Below are 11122 nucleotides of genomic sequence, written 5' to 3'. Positions count from 1 at the left end.
CTGAGGGACTTTGGGAGCTCCTGGCTGATGATGGGAATGAAAGACAGCACAGGGAAGGGTGGGGTAATGGGGAGACAGCAACACCCACACATGTAAAACTGAAAGAATTTAGCAGCCACTGAGCTTAGTTCTATCTCACAGTTGTTTTCTTAAGGATTCAACTCATTGGCCATTGAAACTGCAGACTTCAAAATTTAGTCTCAAACACAAATATTTTTATTCTGTAGAGTCAGCAGAGTCAGTCTGTAGAGTCAGCTCCGTAGAACTGGTAAGATCTGAAGTCACACTATTTAAACAGGCATTCGCCTTTTTTACTTTGATTGTGGCATCACAGCATAACACCACTTCCTATTTAGATCTTTTGGTTTGGGCTCTTTTAAGAATAACTTTGAATAACTGGTACAGAATTGCATATATACTCCTACCTAACTCTGCACTGGCATATTATTAAATGGAAACTAATTGCAGAAAATATTTTCTTCTTTTCCTTCTGTGCATGCACTGGATAGTCTCAGTTCTGAGTTGCTGTCAACCTGGGCTCAGCATGACTTGAATTATTGATGGAGGACAAGCAAAGATGGTTTATCAGTTGTCCAGAACTGCTCAGCTCCCTGCATTTACTCATAGTGATCTACCAGATTTTCCTCTTGACTGCATGTCTGACAGCTGGGGAATAGATTTATTCTGTGTCCTCTGTGTCAAGAAATACAGCAAATGCAACCAAAAAAAACCCTGCAATTACTCACATCTTGTATTTTTAGCATAAAATGTTAATCTGTTAATAAGTTCTTACAGATCATTGAGTTGAATCTCCAGATTAAAAGATTTAATTTTTTTACTTCTAGGAAACTGAAAAATGAGCTTCTGGAAGTGAGAAGGAAAGGCGGAAACCGCCACTCTCAACAGGACAACAGCAGGGTCTGTGTTCGCTGCCAGAAGGGCCTGGGCTTCATTTTTGACAGGGGAGACCTGTGCCAGAGCTGCAAACTGCGGGTGTGCAGCACGTGCCGTGTGCTGGGAGCTGAGGGGCACTGGAAGTGCTCGGTGTGTGCCAAGATTGCGTAAGTTGGGCAGTTTTTATAACCACGTGTGGAGGTTCCAGCCCTGGCAGTGATTTTGTGCTACCATTGTACATCCCCTTACAGAGAATGCACAAGGGGAGAGGCTGATCTGGGGGTTTTATTTGCTGCAATATCTCTTTTCCCAATTCCATGCCAGTTTCAACTAGCTTGTTTTCTAAAGACTTGGAAGAATAATTCACTTGATTAGTTTGGTAATGTGGGATTTTTTTTTGCTTGATTTGGTAAGATAACCATGAAGGACAGGAGAAATGTGTTGGGCAACAAAACTCAGTTATGCATCCTGATGTAAGGACTGGATAATGTAAGAAAGAGACGTGATAAAAAAAGAATTGGAGGGATTTTTTTTTTAACAGACCTTCAAAATAGGGATCAGGAAGGGAAGGCTTTTTGTAAAGTGTTTCAGGAACTGAACCCAAATCACTAGTTCTGTCAAGACTTTGGCCACTTAGACAGTCAGTGAAAAATTACCACAGTAGGGCATGGAGTTTAGGGTTTGTGTCTTCAAACTTTAGCTTTAGAAGGTTGCATCCATTGTTAAGTAGGAGCCTTAACCCCCTCTGCATCCAGTGGGGCACATCCAAAGGAGAGTGTCTCAGCTCTTAAAACAAAAAATGTTTACGTGTTTGATTTGTGAAATGATTTTAAATTGGTAGAGGCCTGGCTGAGGTCCTTGTACTTTGCCTCAGGCAGTTCCTGAGATAATGTCAGTGCTGTGCCTTTCAGAAGTGATGGGGTGCAAGTGAGGTGACAGCATGGAGGACAGCAAACACAATGCTGTGTTCATTTAAAAATGAAGAAAAGAAAAAGGGATCTGTTGACCCTGCCACATTACCTCTAATTTCTCTAAAAACACTGAAACAAACGGTAGCTGTGTTGTTTGAAAGCTGAGACAAGGTGACAGGATGAGGAGTAAGAGCTGGCTCAAGAACAAATAATGTCAAAATCAATTTAATTTCCACCTTTGATAGGCGACAGAGGAAGATTGGTTGCTGTCTTATAACTTGGCTGAAGTTAACCTTTTGATACTCTCTCTTGTTCCTTTCTAATAGGCTGACAAATTAGGGTAGCTGTGCCCTGGAATAAATTCTGCCAGTGTGACTGCAGACCTGCCTGGAAAATTGTAAATCTCTGTTCTCAGCATAGTTATGGACATTTCACTGTCAAAAAACGAAAGAAAACAAAAGCCCAAAAAATCCCAAACAAACAAAAATAACCTCAAAAGAAGTGCCACACATACAAACCAAAAAACCTTTTTAAAAACCCCAATGATATAGAGCAGAATATTTCCTGGCTTATTACTGTTAAATATTTTAGTTAAGGACCTTGATGCAGCAGATGAATTTGCCAGTTACACCTGCAGGAGACATAAAACTGAGAGGTGCTCCAGGAATGCTCAAGGACAAGATTGGGTTTCAAAGTGATGCTTAGAATTTAGAGAAGTGGTTTGAAGGTAAAACAAGTGATGGCTCCCTATGGGCACTTGGAAGTGCTGTATTTGGGAAAAAAATGCAGCTGCAGAAACATAAAATGAGAATAACAACAACTTCTGCAGCTGTTCCTTAGGAAAGGATCTGGGTATTTTACTGGATAAAAGCTGAACATGAATCAACAGAATTTTCCACTGCAGAAAAATTGAACGTCACACAATGATGCACAAGCCAAATTGTGGCCTGTAAAATACATGATAAGATCCTATTTTATGTAGAGTACCTTGATTCTTTGTATCAGAATTCATATTGGCCACCTGGAGAAAGTTCAGCAGAAAGTAATGAGACTTAGCACACAGGATGTCCAGAGCAATAGAAGGAGTCACAAGTGTTCAGCCTAGGCAAGAGAAGACTGAAAATACCTGAGTTTTAAATCTACAGAATGCGGCTTACAGGTTGTTCTAAGACGCCTCTTTGGGTAAGAAAAGTAATGTGATACTTAAATTGCAGTGAAAAGATGTAATTTAGATGGCATGAACATTGACATAACTTGGAAGGGTTGCAGAATGTTGTTTTACAACAGGTTGGATAAACCTCCCTTGGGGTGATGACATCAGCAAAGATGGTCCTGTTCTGGGGCTGAGAGATGAGTGAGGCCATTTCTCAAAACCTGTGTGACCTCTGCTTGTGCTGATTGTGCTGCAGTTCTGTGTTCCAAGCAGTGGTCTTAGCAACCACCTTGACAATTAATTCTGGCTGAAGCCTGCCTTTAGGTTGTTACAAACCATGGTGTAATTTGCTTGCAAATTTTCAAGTACTTTTCAAGTGCTTTTGTCCATGTTGAGAATCTTCATTAAATTGAAAGTTCTCTCTCCCCTTTATTTTTGTTCATATGCAGTGTTTCTGCAAGACTTCATGACAGCTAATGATATGTAAAATGTCTTTTACATTGCTGGGAGTACACAGAGAGATAATCTTCTGTGTGGGCAGTGTGGAGATGGAAGTTTGGGAAAGGCATTTCAGTTACATCATTGTGCAGAGTTCTCATTTAAATTATTTCAGTTCTGCTTTTCTACCAAGTGAGAAATGCAGGGGGAATCAGGATTTTTAGGCTTTTTAAATTACTTTTGACGGAGGAGCTGATTAATTTAATAAGGCCTTTGACAAGAAGAAAAGGCAGAAGGAAAGGAAGAGAAAATAATACAGTGTTAAGAGACATTTATGCTTTATAAGTAGCAAACAAAAGGCAGAAAGAGGAGAAAAATCTTTTAGCTCTGTAGCATTGACCTGCATGCAGTGTTTGTGTCTGTCAAATTGGACTGTTTTACCATGTTTTCCAAAGAGTGTTGGAAAACTATTATATTTGTCCCTCTCCATTGTCCCTTTTTCAGCAGCCTTGATTATGTTGATATCTGTACAGACTCTAGCCCCTGCTGAGCTGATCCATTAGCAGAGCCTAGTTAAACTGTTGTTGTGATGTGATGTCTGTTGTCATCAAGAGACATCTTAAAAGTCAGGGAGAAGTGTTTATGGCCTTTAAAAGTCAGGGAGAAGTGTTTATGGCCTTTGTGAACCCTTAACAATTTTGGTGCTGTACTGGTTCATGCCTGTGCTCCCCAAACTCTGCTCAAGAATGTCCTTTAAGGGCTATTTAAGGTTATAGCAGTAGCTTGTACAAGCCTTCTTCATAGTCATGAATTACACCTGCAGGAATGTGTCCAGAAGTTTTTCAGAACTGCGGAAAACCTAATTAGCAGATTTGGTGTCAGAAAGAAGGTCTGGTACTGGGTGGGAAGTGTGTTCATTCAAAGAGACAACTATTGCACAAATTACTGCAGAAATACCTTGAATGACACAGATAATCCAAAATGGTTGCAGAAACAAATAACCGATGTCAATAAAAAGAATGTAGGTAATATCAGCCACCTTCTGCATGTTGCTTCATTTAATACATTTTGACATTAATTTCCTTATGAGCTTTTTGAATCCTGCGTGTCCAGTCCTAACACTGGAGTTTGGGATGCTTTCAGTACAGTGAAAGTACATTTTCTCATGTGGCCTGGGATAAAATGTTGTTATTGCTTTAAGAGTTACGGTGGATTTATGACCAGCTACCAAAAAAAAAAAAAAAAAAAAAAAAAAAAAGAAAGAAAAAACAAGGGTGGCAAACTGCGAGCACTCTCACTTTGATTTAAAGAACAGTCATTTCAAGGTGCTGATTTTATGAGTATGTGGTAAAACATAATATTATTATCTGAACAAATTAAAAAGCCCTAAGCACAACATAGTAACATGATGGTGGCTGTAGGGGTGAGATACCAGTTCATTTAATAATACAGTCTCTTTGTTCATCTGTCAATCAGAACATCATCTGGCAGCAAGAGAATCTGACTTCTATACAATAATACTTAGAGCATTTCATCTGCCATTTCTCCAGAGACAGACTTGCCTGAAAAACAGCTTATGGAGATGGAGAAGCTTGTTACAATACAATAATTACATTCTAAAAAGCTCTCAAAAAAGAAGATTTAGTGAATTTAAGGAAAGACATTTGAATGTGAGTAGTGGCAGAGGTTCATCAGTATTTTTAAGTATAACAAACAGGTTTATATGCAAGTTGTCTTACAGTTTAGAGTTACTGTCAAAGGAGATCTCCCTTGAATAAAGAGGAAATTATTTAGTTGGATTTTGCCCTTATGGTTGTTATTACCAGGGAAAATATAAAGTCACAAGACAAAGCATTTCCAGAAGCATTACAAGAAGGATTAGAGCTAAGTGTTTAGCCAAACTCTTAGTTCTCCAGCCAAGGTCAGAGAACAAGACAGTCCTTATCCATGTGATTTTGTTTGATAGTTGTGTTGTTGCACTATTTAATGAGGTAAATCGAGCCTGTATGTAGTGATGCTCTTGAAAGAGGAAGATTTCTGCTCCATTCCCTCCATACAAGGAACTGAGGTCATCAGGAGCTTTCAAACATGGGTGTTAAAAGAGAAACTTTCCATTAAAGTCTCTTTTCCCCCCCTGCATTTTCTTAAATTATGATCACTTTGTGTTTTACATTTGGCAGACAAAATGATCAATAGATTGAGGGAAATAAAGTTCTTCCAGCTGTCTTCTGAAAGTCTTATTTCACACCTTGATACTGTCTGTACTTCTCATTGCAAGTGTGTCTAGGTATCTGAGAGCACTGCCTTTATATATCAAATGTCTAGTTAGCCCAAATTATTACAGCAGAACAAAGCAGTAATGGAAAATTTATCTTAATCTCTGAAATAATTGTGCTGTCTTAACATGTCATGAAAATTCACTGGAATCTCTTAGTAACATTTATTCCCATTAGGAGCCTAAAAATAGAGGTATTTCCAATTTTTTAGCATGCAAATTCTTTTCAAATTTCTTTTAATTTTAGTAACTTCTAGGCAAATTTGCTTTCTTTTGACAGAGTCAAAAATTCTGTTTAATAGCCTCACAGCATAATAAAACTTAGAGTGGAATTAATTTATGTTGTAGAAAATACTCTGTGAAATCAAATACATACAAAGATGATGGTATGTGAGGGTATATGATAAGGGCTTTGCTGTCTTCCAACATGGACTACATTTTATCCAGCTTTTGGTTTTGCCTTTTTTCCCACATTTTCTTCCTGAGGAGGAAGTAAAATAACTTGAGGAATAGGGGATGGAAAGGAGGATAGGCTGAATCTCTTGCATCTACTGTGGATGTGAGTTAGACAAGATGATCAAATGGAGATGAAACTGTTTTACCAATGTGGGGGTTTTCCCTAAAAAAAGAATTGAAAGTAACAATTGGGACTTCCCATCTGAAATTGATTTTTTTTTTATTAACTGGGACATTTAACCATGAAGTGCCTTGCAAAAATGAGAGTGGAAAATCTGAGTTTTTGAGGGGCAGGCCATAGGTTATGTTCTGTTTCTAAACTGAGCAGAGTGTCATTAATTTGTTTAGTGGGACATCACAGAGGGGGAAGAAGCACGGAACCGTAACCTGCTCCCTCTCCCATGATGATGTGAGTTGGTGGATTAGTAATTAATGTAGAAGGACTTTAGCAGATACCTAAAGTATTTGGTACTCAACTCAACTGCCTGAATGTTAGTTTTCCTAGCTGTTCTGAGCGTAGGAAAGAGCAATCATGCAAAAATTGCTGTTCTTACAATTTGCAGCAGTTTTCCTTTTTTCTAAAGCTACTGACTTCAGCATCTGTTGAGCACCTTGGAAGACCAGTCTAAATCCTGTTTTAGCAGAAATTATGCATGTTGTTTAGATCATGAGCTACACCTAACCAAAAAAGTAAAGAAAACACATGCACATAGCATGATCTGCAGTCAGCATGGACCTTGGGCCCATTTTGCAAACAACAAAGGCAAACCTGCAAGCACTGATTCAATGTGCTATTGAGTAAAACCTTTGTTTCTTTTCACCTGAAACAGTTCTTTAGACAGAAAGGGTTCATTTTATCCTGTATCTGAAATAGTGCATCTTTTTTCTGTCTCAGTAGGAGAGAGACTCCCCTTGTCATAATTGCATGAATATAACATTATTATTATTATTATTATTATTATTATTATTATTATTATTATAAGATTGTTTAGCTCTTGCTCTTCATTTTTTTTATTCAGAATGTCAAATGCAATTATTAAATTCAAACTTCAAGTCAGAGACTTAGGCAATCATTTGATCTGAAGTAATTTCTATTTATGTGTAGAACAAAAATTCTTTTAATAGGTACTCCTGACATGTGTGAGTGATAAAGATAACATGAACATGAAGTCTTTGCATACATGGAAAATACATCCAATACTAGTGCACTAGAAATTCAAATCTGCAAAGCATGGGGATTTTCCCTTTATTTCATTAGAAAGTGCTGTTTTTGTGGAAATGATCTGTTGGGTAAGGACATTTTTGCAAAAAAAAAAAAAAATAGGTCTGCCAGCTGAATTCAGGATCTCAAGACAGACAGTAACACTGATGGAAATAAGGATGAAGGTCTGAAGTGAGGGTTGAGGCCTCTTGTTTCATGCAGCACTCTCAATGGCTGGATGGCTTTTTCCCTTTCACTGGGGATAAACAGGGCTGGCCAGAGGGGTGAAGCACCTGACTGAAGCAAGGCAGTTCTCCCTCTCTTTGCCATGTTTTGTGCCTCAGTTGAGGGAGTTGTCTGTGTTTTGCCTCAGACCTCATTCTTCTGGTGAAGCCAGAGCAAAATGGGTGTGAGCCTGTTCAGAGTATCCCTGTCAAGGAGTTGGCACCTCATTGAAAAGGTGGATCTTAACAACATCAGTCTAATGAAGAAGGTGGGCAGTTCAGTTTGGGGCCATTACCTGAATGGGCACACGTTCAGCTCTGCCACTGTAGTGACTGTCACACTCCTTTGCCTGCTCAGCCCTGAAAAAGGGATTTGCACCCTCCTCTTTCCTTGGGGCCCAATTTGTGTTTGCCAGCAATGTCCAGGAACATCCCTGGCTAAGCAAGAGGTCACAAGCTGGGTAATTTGGGGCTGTTTGATAGTGGCAGGTTGCAGATTACAGAGAGAGTTATTAAGAGAAGTAGATTTCTTAGTTATCCTTTGCCAGAAGATAAAGGGATCAACTGTTGTTGCCCAAATAAACGGATCTATCCCTTCCATGCAAAGCTTATGTTTTGAGGAAGATGAGTATTGGGTCAGTAGTTACACAGGGATGGCAAGAGGAAGAGAAAGTCCTGTACAATTCTCCTTCCTCACTTCCAGCCTGGTGCCAGCCTTTCCCATCTTGTAGGCTGCTTTACTGCCAGAGAGAGAAGCAGCAGAGGCTCTGGGATGGAGTGGGGACACAGAGAGGGGGTCTGATGGTAGCTCTAAGGTCCCATACCACAATGGAATGGAGGAGAGGAGGGCCCTCTCCCAGGGATGGATGCTGAGGGAGCCTCCATCAGCAATAGCGCTGCTGATCCTTCCTTGCACAGCCCAAAGTCCTCCATCTGCTCCCTTCCCTGTCTCCTTCCACAGCTGCCCCAACCATCCTTCCCTTGTCTGCAGCTCCTTTGGTCTCTCCAGCCCCCAGGACTCTCCCCGAGCTCTTGGTCCTGCTATTGTTGGGTCAAATCTCCACATCAGATCACAAATCTAGTGGACAGCAAAACAAGCAGACACTCTGGTCTCAGCCACCCTTCCACCCAGGCGCCTGTGATGCAGGAGGCACCAGAGGTTTTCTCTCCCTCATCACTCTTCACATCTGGCCAGAAAATGTAGGGGATGGCTCTCCAGGGGCTCTGTGGCAAAGAGCTGCCCCTCCATGAGCCACAGCAACCCACCCAGGTGGGTGTCACTATCAGGGCTGTGTGTGGAAATAATTGCAGGGTTTGGTTGTAAAAGCCTGGAGCTTCGTGTGCAGCAGCCTCCAACTCTGCTGGAACCCAACTCTGCTGGGTGAAGGTCACAACTCCTTTAAGTTGTCAGAGCTTGGAGAAGGGTGAAGATGCTTCTCTGGATAAGGATGTGGGCAGTGTTCTGTCTGACCTTCATCAAGTTAAGCATTTCTGGTAAGATATCAGGGATAGGTGAAATCTCCATCCAAGGGGAAAGCAGCACTTTTGGAGTTTTATGGTCAAAGTTGTTAGTAACCGAGGAAAAAAACAAATTTACTATATAGATCATACTGCAGTGTGATATGTCATTCACATTGCAATGGAATTTGATGGTGTAGTGAAAGGTCTGGAGGGATTATGGTTTGATATAAAACATTAAACATGCCATAAGTCTTGGAATAAAATAACTGCACAGAGAAGTTCATGCTATAAGGGAATTGTGAAAATACACATTCAAAAAAACCCCATTTTTTACACCAGCCAGGCCAGGCATAGTTTGTAATGAAGTGAATCCTTTTCAGTGTTTGGAACCAACAGAAGTAATTTTAAAATTCCTGGTTGAGGCATAAAGATTTTATTTAATAGCTTTCATAATGACTGAGTGATCATGTTGATGAATTATGAAGGGCTTTTTCACTAGGAGTCTGCAACAACAAGATAAGGCAATAATCTATTTTGATGTTTGTGGACATGTATTTGGGATTTTGATTTTTCTAATTTCTTTTAGAGAGTCAGGAAAGATGCACAATTCATTAACAGGTTAGGACAAACTGATAATATTAGGTCTTTTCACCAGTGTCACGATATTATTCTTAGTAACATTCTCTAAGTAATATTCTCTGTAATTTTTAGTATTTTCTCAAGTAAGACTGAATTCAGGCATGACTCAGAAATAACTTAATAGTGAAGATATTGATCAGTGCTCTAAATCCATCTGTAGTAATTTTCATGCCCAAGAGACTGGATGATTTCTTTTCCGGTAGAGGTTTGAAAGTTTTCTTATTGAACAGTAAGCAGGAACATGTCTGGAGCTAAATCAGATTTTAATGTTTGGGGGTTATTAGCTTGTTTATTAGTTTTTTATTAGAGTATTCATGATTAGTAGCTTTTTGCCATCAATTGTGTGTAGTGAGGCAGTAGAAATGGTGATGCTATGCCATAATGAAATGAATTCAGAAAAAGACCAACAACTAGCATAAAAATATACCCAGCAAAAAAATCCAGCAACGCCAGTACAGGTTTTCTTAATCGCTTGTACAGGTAAAAGAATTTGAAACCAGAAAAAACCAGCTTTATCCAGAACAGCCGCAAATACAAATTTTCACTGCTCTGAACTGCTGACACACAGCTAATTCATAGCAACACTGCCATGTGAAGAAACTGCACATAGTGTCAGCATATAAAACTAGAAATGAAAATATGTATGGGCATACAGCAACCTCTCTATAACCACGCAGGGTCCATGAACTGCTGACTCCTCTGGCAGGAGCTTCAGTGGGGGATTTTCTCCCTCAGTCCAGTGTTGCTGTTTCTATGTCTCTTGTCATTTTGGAGATATTGGAAACTGTGACTCTGAGTAGTTCACAAAAGACTAGAATGACAGAATGTTCTGTATATTTTACAAAGTCTTGTAAATGTGGCTAAAACTCTTTTTTGCCAAGCAAATTTCCATCTACTAAAAATTCCTTTCCATTCACAAAGTAAGGTGATATTTTTCTGCTAAATGTTCTATTATTCCAAGCTCTACAATCAATCTCTTTACACTTTATTTTGAATTGTGCAAATGTTGTCCAGAATTTGTGAGTGTGACAGTTGATTGATGAACTGCAGTAGCTTTAGTTGGTCAAGTTTGTTAATGTGTATGTGTCTCTGGCTTTTCTCATTTTTCTCGTACAGAGAGCTACGGATAGTGACAGGAGAATGGTTTTTTGAAGAGAGAGCAAAGCGTTTCAAACAATCAAATCTTGGAACTGATGTTGTCAGACAGTCCATCCTTCACAAATTCCCAGGTAGGGACCTAGAGAGGGAGTTTTTCTTATGCTTTATATGTCCAAAACCTTGTTTCCTGAATGTTTGGCTTGTATTTTATTCCTTACTGAGTATTTAATCCTAATTCTTTATTTGTGGCTATACAGTGATTTATGAATGAGTAATATTCAGGAAAAATGTAAGGCCTATATGAAAGAAGTATCTCTGTGGAGATAGGGAGCTGCTGAAAAACTCACTGTACAAACAGGTGAAGAGTGTTAT

At 39.4% G+C, this 11122-nt stretch overlaps 1 protein-coding gene across 2 annotated transcripts in view; it reads left to right on the top strand.

The window, feature by feature from the left end:
• Nucleotides 1–900: 900 nt before the first annotated feature.
• Nucleotides 901–11122, top strand: part of SYTL5 (synaptotagmin like 5) — a 41111-nt gene continuing 30889 nt past the window's right edge. For both annotated transcript variants that reach the window (XM_053934835.1, XM_053934834.1), the window contains exons 1-2: nucleotides 901–1061; nucleotides 10769–10881. The gene's annotated coding sequence lies outside the window, so the exon portion shown is untranslated. The remainder of the gene's footprint in view (nucleotides 1062–10768; nucleotides 10882–11122) is intronic.

This window comes from Vidua chalybeata, chromosome 2 (genome assembly GCF_026979565.1).
Source record: "Vidua chalybeata isolate OUT-0048 chromosome 2, bVidCha1 merged haplotype, whole genome shotgun sequence".
NCBI lineage: Eukaryota > Metazoa > Chordata > Aves > Passeriformes > Viduidae > Vidua > Vidua chalybeata.
Note: the sequence above shows the minus strand (reverse complement) of the source record. Positions and strands in the feature narration are given on the sequence as shown.